Source organism: Chiroxiphia lanceolata, chromosome 18, assembly GCF_009829145.1.
Source record: "Chiroxiphia lanceolata isolate bChiLan1 chromosome 18, bChiLan1.pri, whole genome shotgun sequence".
In the NCBI taxonomy this organism is placed as follows: Eukaryota; Metazoa; Chordata; class Aves; order Passeriformes; family Pipridae; genus Chiroxiphia; species Chiroxiphia lanceolata.
Window position 1 is genome coordinate 14,285,696 of NC_045654.1, and position 7,894 is coordinate 14,293,589.

General features: G+C 47.4%; 1 protein-coding gene across 8 annotated transcripts in view; it reads left to right on the forward strand.

Annotated features, from left to right (window-relative positions):
- ARVCF (ARVCF delta catenin family member) overlaps window positions 1-3,801 on the forward strand; it is a 239,979-nt gene extending 236,178 nt beyond the window's left edge. For all 8 annotated transcript variants that reach the window (XM_032705632.1, XM_032705633.1, XM_032705634.1 and 5 more), the window contains one exon: window positions 36-3,801. The gene's annotated coding sequence lies outside the window, so the exon portion shown is untranslated. The remainder of the gene's footprint in view (window positions 1-35) is intronic.
- Window positions 3,802-7,894: the final 4,093 nt, after the last annotated feature.

Below are 7,894 nucleotides of genomic sequence, written 5' to 3' on the forward strand. Positions count from 1 at the left end.
GACTGGTAGTAACCAATTCTGACTTTATTTTGCAGGGCTAAAGTCCAACCACATTTTTTTTAATTGAGGGGGAGAAGCAAACATTGAATCGACACAGAGGATCTCATCAGTCACCACTGCCATTCAGACTCGAGGGCGCTGCATCACTGACAGGCTGCAGGTTCTGCAGGTCCCAGGAGGGTGTGGGGGAGAGCCCTGCCATGGCCCCGGAGCCCCTGGAGCACCCAGAGCACCCTGCCTTACAGCCACAGCCTGCTTTGAACTCGGTTACACCCCACCAGGACAGCCACCACCTCCCCCTCCCTCCTTCTGCTCCTGCAAGAAGAGAAAGCAAGAGCAGAGAACCCAAGTCCCTGTCACTGCAGCCCCGGGTGACTCTGGCGTGGGGACGGTGCCACAGTGAGAGAGGAGCTGGGGACACTGGAGCTGCCACTGCAGGGGCACCGTGAGGATAACAGCACTTCCCTGGCTTGGGGCTCCTTGGTTTGGGTTTCTTTGTTTTGGGGGATTTCTTTTGAACTGTGACTCTTAACATTTTTGAAGGCTTTTTGAAAAATGTTCAGGTTTTCTTTATTATTTCCACAGAAAGTGCAGGAATGTTGAGTGGGTTTATTGGATTTCAGTGAAGGGAGAAAACGCAGAACAAAACCTATTAAACGGCAGTCAAATGAACTGGAGAGTGGATGACAGAATTGATGCAAGCTGTATAATCTGCTTTTAGAGTAAGCTATATCAATCACAGTGCTATATTGTCATTATAATCTGGTGTACAATACTTCTGCCTTTTGAATTCTGTAATGTCTCTGTTTTTATTTCCACATATTGAAAAGCAGTTTGTAGAAGGTTTCAGTGTCCCTGGTTCAGAAATCTGTGCTGAGAAATGGAGTTGCCTGGCTTTTTATTTTCATATTCTCAAAGATTGCAATAAGGAGCTTTTACATGTTAAATGTAGCACTGTTGCGTTGATGGTGATTAACAACTGCTTTTGCCATAGCTGTTACGGCATTGGAAGAGAATAAGAGCTTTTTTGTAGGATGTTTTATTTTGAAAACGCTATAAATTTTAGATGGGTCTGTCACTTGGGTTTGATGGTAAATTTTTCACTGTTGGATCCATGTTTGCTTTGGGCTATAGATCCTCATGAAAAATGCCACAAAGGGAACTGGTTTGGCATTTTTTAAATCATCATCGTGATTTCTGTGTTCCTTTGCTTTTGTTTTGGGATTGCATATTTGATTTGGCCTGAAATGCCCCCGTGGGCAGCAGCTCTCCTCCCCTGCTCTGTGCAGGGGGACGTTCACCTCCAGGGAAGTGCTCTGTTTGTGGGGTCTGGAAATGCCGTGAACTAAATGACTTCAGATCACCGATTTTCTCCAGGCATTGGTCAAGGGAGGGCAGCAGATGAGAACAGGAAGCAAATGTCTCACCAGTAGCACGAGAGGACTTTTGCTGAATTTATTTGGTTGCCACTGTTCTTTGATTGCCACATTTAGTTTTAAACGAGCTCCTAAAAACGGTGTGACTGGAAAGCACATTTTTGAGTCCAGCAAACATCATTTGCGGTTTTCAGTGCCTGCCGTTTCTTTTGTAATTAAAAAGGGGAAATAGCCAACAACCTCACCTCCCCCAAAATATTACTGTAATAGTAAACATCTACATTTTTTTTGTAAAAAAAGATTTAAAACTTAAAAAAAAAAAGCAAGTACCAAGAGCTTTGTATCTTCTTGAGTATATTAAAAATTTGACATGAATACATATATATAAATAAAAAAGTCTATATATCTATATATATATATATTGTTGTGCAGAGGATAGGTTAACAAAACCGTGTAAAGTAGTTTGCAGGAGAGGGAAGCATTTGTTGATTCAGGGAAAAAGACTGATGCCAGAAGCTGTCAGTGATTTGGATGACACGTGTGCTCCTTCGCACCCTCCCTATTTGAGCCTCATCTGCCCTGTGCGTTGCAGTGGTCACTCCTGGATGCTGGGGAAGGTGAAGTTGCTTGGAGCAAATCAAGAGAGCAAAGTCTGTATTTTCACCTGCACGAGAGTCCTGCTGGGCCAGAGCTGCCCAGCGGCTGAGGGGCAGCAGAGGGAGGGGCTGTGGCTGTGTCGGGCAGTGTCTGTCTGTGTCAGGCAGTGTCTGTGACTCTCTGTGACTGTCTGTGTCAGGCAGTGTCTCTCTGTGCAGACATGAGTGTGGCAGTGAGACCAGATCCATCGTCTGACTGTACATTCTATCAATGGTGCTCTTTTCATACTTGTTCTGCCAATACGCGGAGACCCTTTTAACCAAGCTACACAGAAAAGTTTTATATCACTTTTGGTTATGTACTTGGTGTATTCTTTTTGTATATGAAAGGATTTTTTTAAAAACGTTCAGTAATTAGCAATGGAACCTGCTTTGTAGCTGATTAGAACAGTGTAAGAGAAGGGCCGTGCTGTCAGTCTGTCCCTGATCTACTTCAAACCATATACTTACCAAAGGAGTCTGAGCAAAAGTTCACTTCAAATAAAGACCTGACTGTTGAAAGGAGTCTCTGCTAAGACTTTGTGGTTTAGTTATTGTACAGATATTTCAAAGCCAGCAAGAGGTTAACAGAGAAAACCACAGGAAGGGGGAAGTGAACTGACTGGGGCCAGTTATGGTCATGACCTCCTATCCCAGATATCCCATGGCTCTTAGTGGCACACTACAGGGACACTCAAAATCTGGATTGGATCTACTTCAGTCTCTGTCATTAGTGGGCTAAAAACACTGAGGAGTATTTGAGAAGCAAATTCAGACCCCATCCCACTCCCCCCAAAAGTCTGGTTTGTATTCACACTGCACCCTGTGCTGACAACCCTCCCTGCCAGGTTGGATGGCACTGGCTGCCCAGGTCATTGGAGCAAACTGGTCCTTGTTTTCCTGGGGTAAGTGTGATGGCAGCCAGCAGAGCTGTGAGCTGACAATGTGGTTTGTGGCTGCAGAGGAGCAAAGGATGGTGTGTCACAGAGTCAGATACCAAGTGGATGGGCCAAGGCATCCCCTGGCAATCACACGTCTGACCCCTCCCTTTCCCATGCCTTACAGTGACAACTCATTCCCAAGTATGTAGCAATAACCCATCCTCAGCATTACTGTGGGGTTTTTTCTTCTCAGCAAATTGTTGTTTGGATATTGAGGAAGGAAAACGGGCTGGGGGGTGACTTGCACGTGAGACTTCCCACCATGTACTGTCAGCCCACAGCTGAGGGCTGGCACAGGGCACCTGGAACAGGTCTGGTGATTCCGTGTCCATTCTGTCTGTGGCCAGGAGCTCCCTGGGGGGATGTGTGCCCACCCTGCCCTCCCCTCTCCCCTTGTTGGCACAGTTGTGGCTGGCCGTTGGAGCTGTTCTGGGCTGTGGGTGGATGAACCCGTAATTGTTGTGTTTTGGCAGCAGGGACTGTATGTAAAGAAGGGAACGTGGCAATGTGTGTGATTAAAGCTGCAGTAGGGGCTGGAGTCTCCTGCTAAAAGGCAGGCAGTGCTTTTTAGGGCTCACGGATGTGACCTCCTCTTTTCCTGTTGGCTTCACTGTGAAAACTGGAGGGAATCTGCCTGCAAAGGGCTGGAGTAGAAGAGATTTCTACCTGTGAAATTCTAGTGGGAGGGATGGGCATGGAAGGAAGTGATGGTGTTGCAAGGCTCCTGCTAAAGAGGAGGAGGAAATTGGATGGCCCAGTCAGGGCCGAGATAACACAGGGGGAGGGAGACTTCTGATGGCATGTGATTACTGCAGAACAGGCACCTTTGTTAAGCTGTGGAGGTTTAAAAAAACCAAAATCGTGTGTCGACTCCCCTGGAGAAGCACCCAGTTTGGGTGTTGGGTGTGAGCAGTTGTGCTTCCCAGGTCGGTCCGTCCGTCTGCAGAATCCGAGCAGGAGAGCGGAAAGCCAGGGCTTTAGGACAGTTTGTTTCTGTCTTGGAATTAAGTAGCGTATTAACCATAAGTGCAACTCAAGATGTGTTGTCAGCTTGAAATGCTCCCCAGAGAACAGCTTGGGCAGCCACAGGTCCCAGCCTTCAGTGTCTTCTGGGCACACCACCTGCCTGTCCCAGTCCTGCTCCGTGCGCTCAGACCTGCCGGTTCTGAAGGCACCTGCATTAGGAAAGCAAATCCTGTCCCTGCTGCCAAGATGTCCCAGAAGGGACTGACCAGGAACAAACTGGCTGTCATGGACACCTGAAGAAAGCAGGGTGGTGTGTTTGCTGCAGCAGGTTCATCAGTTCGTGCCTGCCCTGAGGAGCAGGGTCCAGCAATGCTTTCTAGCGAAAGGCTCGTGCTGGGAAGGGCAGTTTGCACTCCTGGAGCAGTTCAGGAGACTGAAGGTGGGGAGTTCCCTTCTGCCACCTGCCTTAAAGTTGAGCACAGGCTCAGATCCCTGTGAGAGGCACATGGCAAACCCTCGAGGAAGCCAAGCTTCAGGAGCCCCATGGGCACACGAGGGTGGTCACAGCCCCTTGTGCTCAGTGACACCTCCAGGGTGACACTCAGTGACACCCCCAGTGTGACACTCAGTGACACCTCCAGGGTGACACTCAGTGACACCCCCAGTGTGACACTCAGTGACACCTCCACGTGCCAGTGCCTCCAGCCACAGGCTGTGCTGCTGGGCTGGAGCTGTGCTCTCACAGCTTTTGAAGGTGTTTATATAGTTGTCGTTTCTTGCAAAATTTCTTGGTTTGGATGCCCCTAAAATCTGGTGTTTCCTTATCTTTGACAGAGAAATTCTCTGATTTACTGGTACAGTAACTAATTTAGTGCATTTAAGGGGAAGGTATTATGAACCTTTGTTTTTTGTCTTAGGTTTGACATCAGGGTAGGATGATGTGAAGTCCAAGGTGAGGAGGAAGATAGTGAGGATACTACAAGGCCTGCCAATCTGGTTCTTACTGTTCAGAAAAACAAAATAACTAGACTAAGAAGCTTACTGGTAATTAGTAGCTAATGTGTTTGTAACTATCATGTGCCTTAAAATTTTCATGGTAGGAGAATTAAAAAAAAAAATCAACAATGTGTTTTCTGTAATACTGCTCAACATTCTCTCTGTAGTTTAGACTGGTGGGATTTTGCATTGTATTTACACTGTACTATAAACTGAAACACCTAGAATGGTTTGATTTTACAAGTATGAAGAGGAAAAAAAGGTGGATTATGCTTTTCATAGAACAAATGTTACCGTGACAGAATGTATTATTATTATAGGATCTTTCCATAATGCAGACAAGTAGAATGCTTGTTAGAAACCAGGTATGTAGGATAACAATTTGGTGTGTTTTCAATAAACCATGCCTGGAAAGAATACATGTGCCATTGGTTATCTTTTTGTTACCTCAGGTATCTCAGATATTCCTTGGCTTTGCAGCAGCAGTTTTCTGTGGCAGGGGGATTATTCAACCCTAGCTCAGGTCAGTGCTCTGTGTTAGCAAAAGGTCAGTGGTAATGAGGGCAATGGAAATATCCTTTAAATGAGTAAAGCTGAACATTTTTGACTCGCTGCCAGATGCTGGAGTTGTAGCCCAGCCCTGGATTGTAGATCGTGGGATTTTTTTTCTTTTTTTACTATACAGGCATATTTCTGTGGGAAAGACATCTGCATCACTGTTCAAAGGCCAGCACATTTGTGAGCACAAACCTAACTTGTTGATAGCTTTTCCTTTTGGGAAGTTATTAACCTTTCCCAATTTGGTAATAAAATCCGACTTGATAATAAAATCACCAACTTGTTAATAAAATAAAACTTTACAAAGATTTCCCATTTCTGAAATGTGTGCAAGTGTTCTCATAAATAGAAGTGTGTAAGAATAACAGATCGTAGCAACGTATGAGCTTTGGTTGACATGAGAAATTGTTATTTTGGGGATGCGCCAAATAATTCACATTTGTGGGATGGAAAAAAATCCTGATACTGAAGAGTCACCCATGTATTTAAAGCAATATCCAGGCACCAGCAGACCTTCATTCTCTCGAGGACTGCCCTGTGTTGGTGAGGTCAGCAGGGAGGCTGATGCCCCAAGCCCCCCGTACGTACCCCATGTGCCTGTGAGCCCTGGCACAGGCAGTGAATCTCGGTGATGTTCTGCCAGGCCTTGCAGGCACAGTGGAGGTCGGGTTTCCTCTGAGAGGCTGATCAATCATTGCCAGTACCAGAGTTTGCCATCAGTGAATTCCTCCCTGTACCATTCACAGCACTAAAGGTTCTGTTTAAGAGCCCTTGGAGGGTCATCTCCAGCTTGCCTTCCTTATTATGCCCTCCTTGTTGCAGATGTCTTCAAAGCATTCCCAGGAGTTTTGTAAAATGCTCTCTGGATCTGTTCCTGCAGCTGGAGGATGGAGTTTCCCTGGTGCCCTGGTAAGATGTGGGCTCCTGGGCCCAGCATCCTGCTCCTGGGCCCAGCATCCTGCTCCTGGGCCCAGCATCCTGCTCCTGGGCCCAGCATCCTGCTCCTGGGCCCAGCATCCTGCTCCTGGGCCCAGCATCCTGCTCCTGGGCCCAGCATCCTGCTCCTGGGCCCAGCATCCTGCTCCTGGGCCCAGCATCCTGCTCCTGGGCCCAGCATCCTGCTCCTGGGCCCAGCATCCTGCTCCTGGGCCCGTCCTACTCCTCGGTGCCGTCGGGGTTCCGCTGCAGTCAGGAATCGATGTTTCCTTCGTGGCTGCACTAATGTATGGCAATGAACAGCAGATGCTGTGGGTAAGGTACTGAGCTAAAACAAACATGCTGTTTTTACAACTGACCTTTTATAGCTGTCAAAATGATTTCGTTTCCAGCTCCTCACAGGTTGGGCAAACAGAAGCAGTGAGTCCTGCAGGTGAAAGGTTAACCTGGTAACAATGGGCAAGAAATATCACAGCCCTCATCTGTTTAAGGTTTAAGCAGTGTCTTGGGGGAATTTTCTGTCCCTGAGGGTCTCTTCCCCAGTGTCTCACTGGGAAGGTCTCTGAGCAGCTGAAGCACAGCCATGGCAGAATCTTCTGGTAGGAGGTGACGAGGGGGGGGACGTTTTAAACGGGACGTTGTTTTGCAGTGTGGCCGTTAACTGAGGTGTAGGGACAAGGGCAAAGACTGAAACTGCTGTGCTGTGCTCAGTGTGTGCACAGCAATCCCAGGGGTGGTGTAAGATCCCTTGGAACTGAGTCCTGACTGACTGCAGCCACAGCAGGACACAGCACTGCCTGGGAGGTGTCACCTCGGGGGGGCAGTTGGGATCTCAGGGCTCTGTTGCTACTCCTGTAGAGGTGTCTGTGTGTTCTCTGCCCTGTATTCAGTGTTTGGCTCACGGCTCACAGTCTCCAGTGGGCTGCTCTTCACCTCCTCACGCCGGCGGAGGAGGCAGGAGCTCTGTACAAACCTGTGGTGCTGGGTTTGCTCAGATGTCAGATGGGGTAAGGATTGCCTGCAGGGGGGCTGTGAGAGTTGCTGCCTTTGACTTGTGCCACGAGGTGTGAGAACTTGCTGAAAGCTGTGTGGTGTTTTAGGGGAGTTCTTTCCCTTGGGAGCCTTCCACTGTCAGTGGGCACTCCTTAAACACGTGCTCCAGACACACAACTCCATTCCTGGTTTGGGCAAGAACAGGTTGTGTCTTCTAACTGTAATAAGATGATGTTGCAGTAAAGGTAGTTTCTTAGAATGTATTTCAATTAGAAGATCCATTGTTTGCCTTTTGCTTCTCCCAGAATTCAAAGTGTGACTTATTTCTCCTTCTTATCCCTGGGAGATTTCACATTTATGTGTCAGTGACTCCAGATCATATTTGCTCAACTGACCAAAAGCCTTTTTTCTAATTGTCAGTCATGCAAACTGAGTCAGGCTTTTTTCTTTTCATCCCTTGCCACCAATAATTAAGAGCATTTCAAAAGTGTGC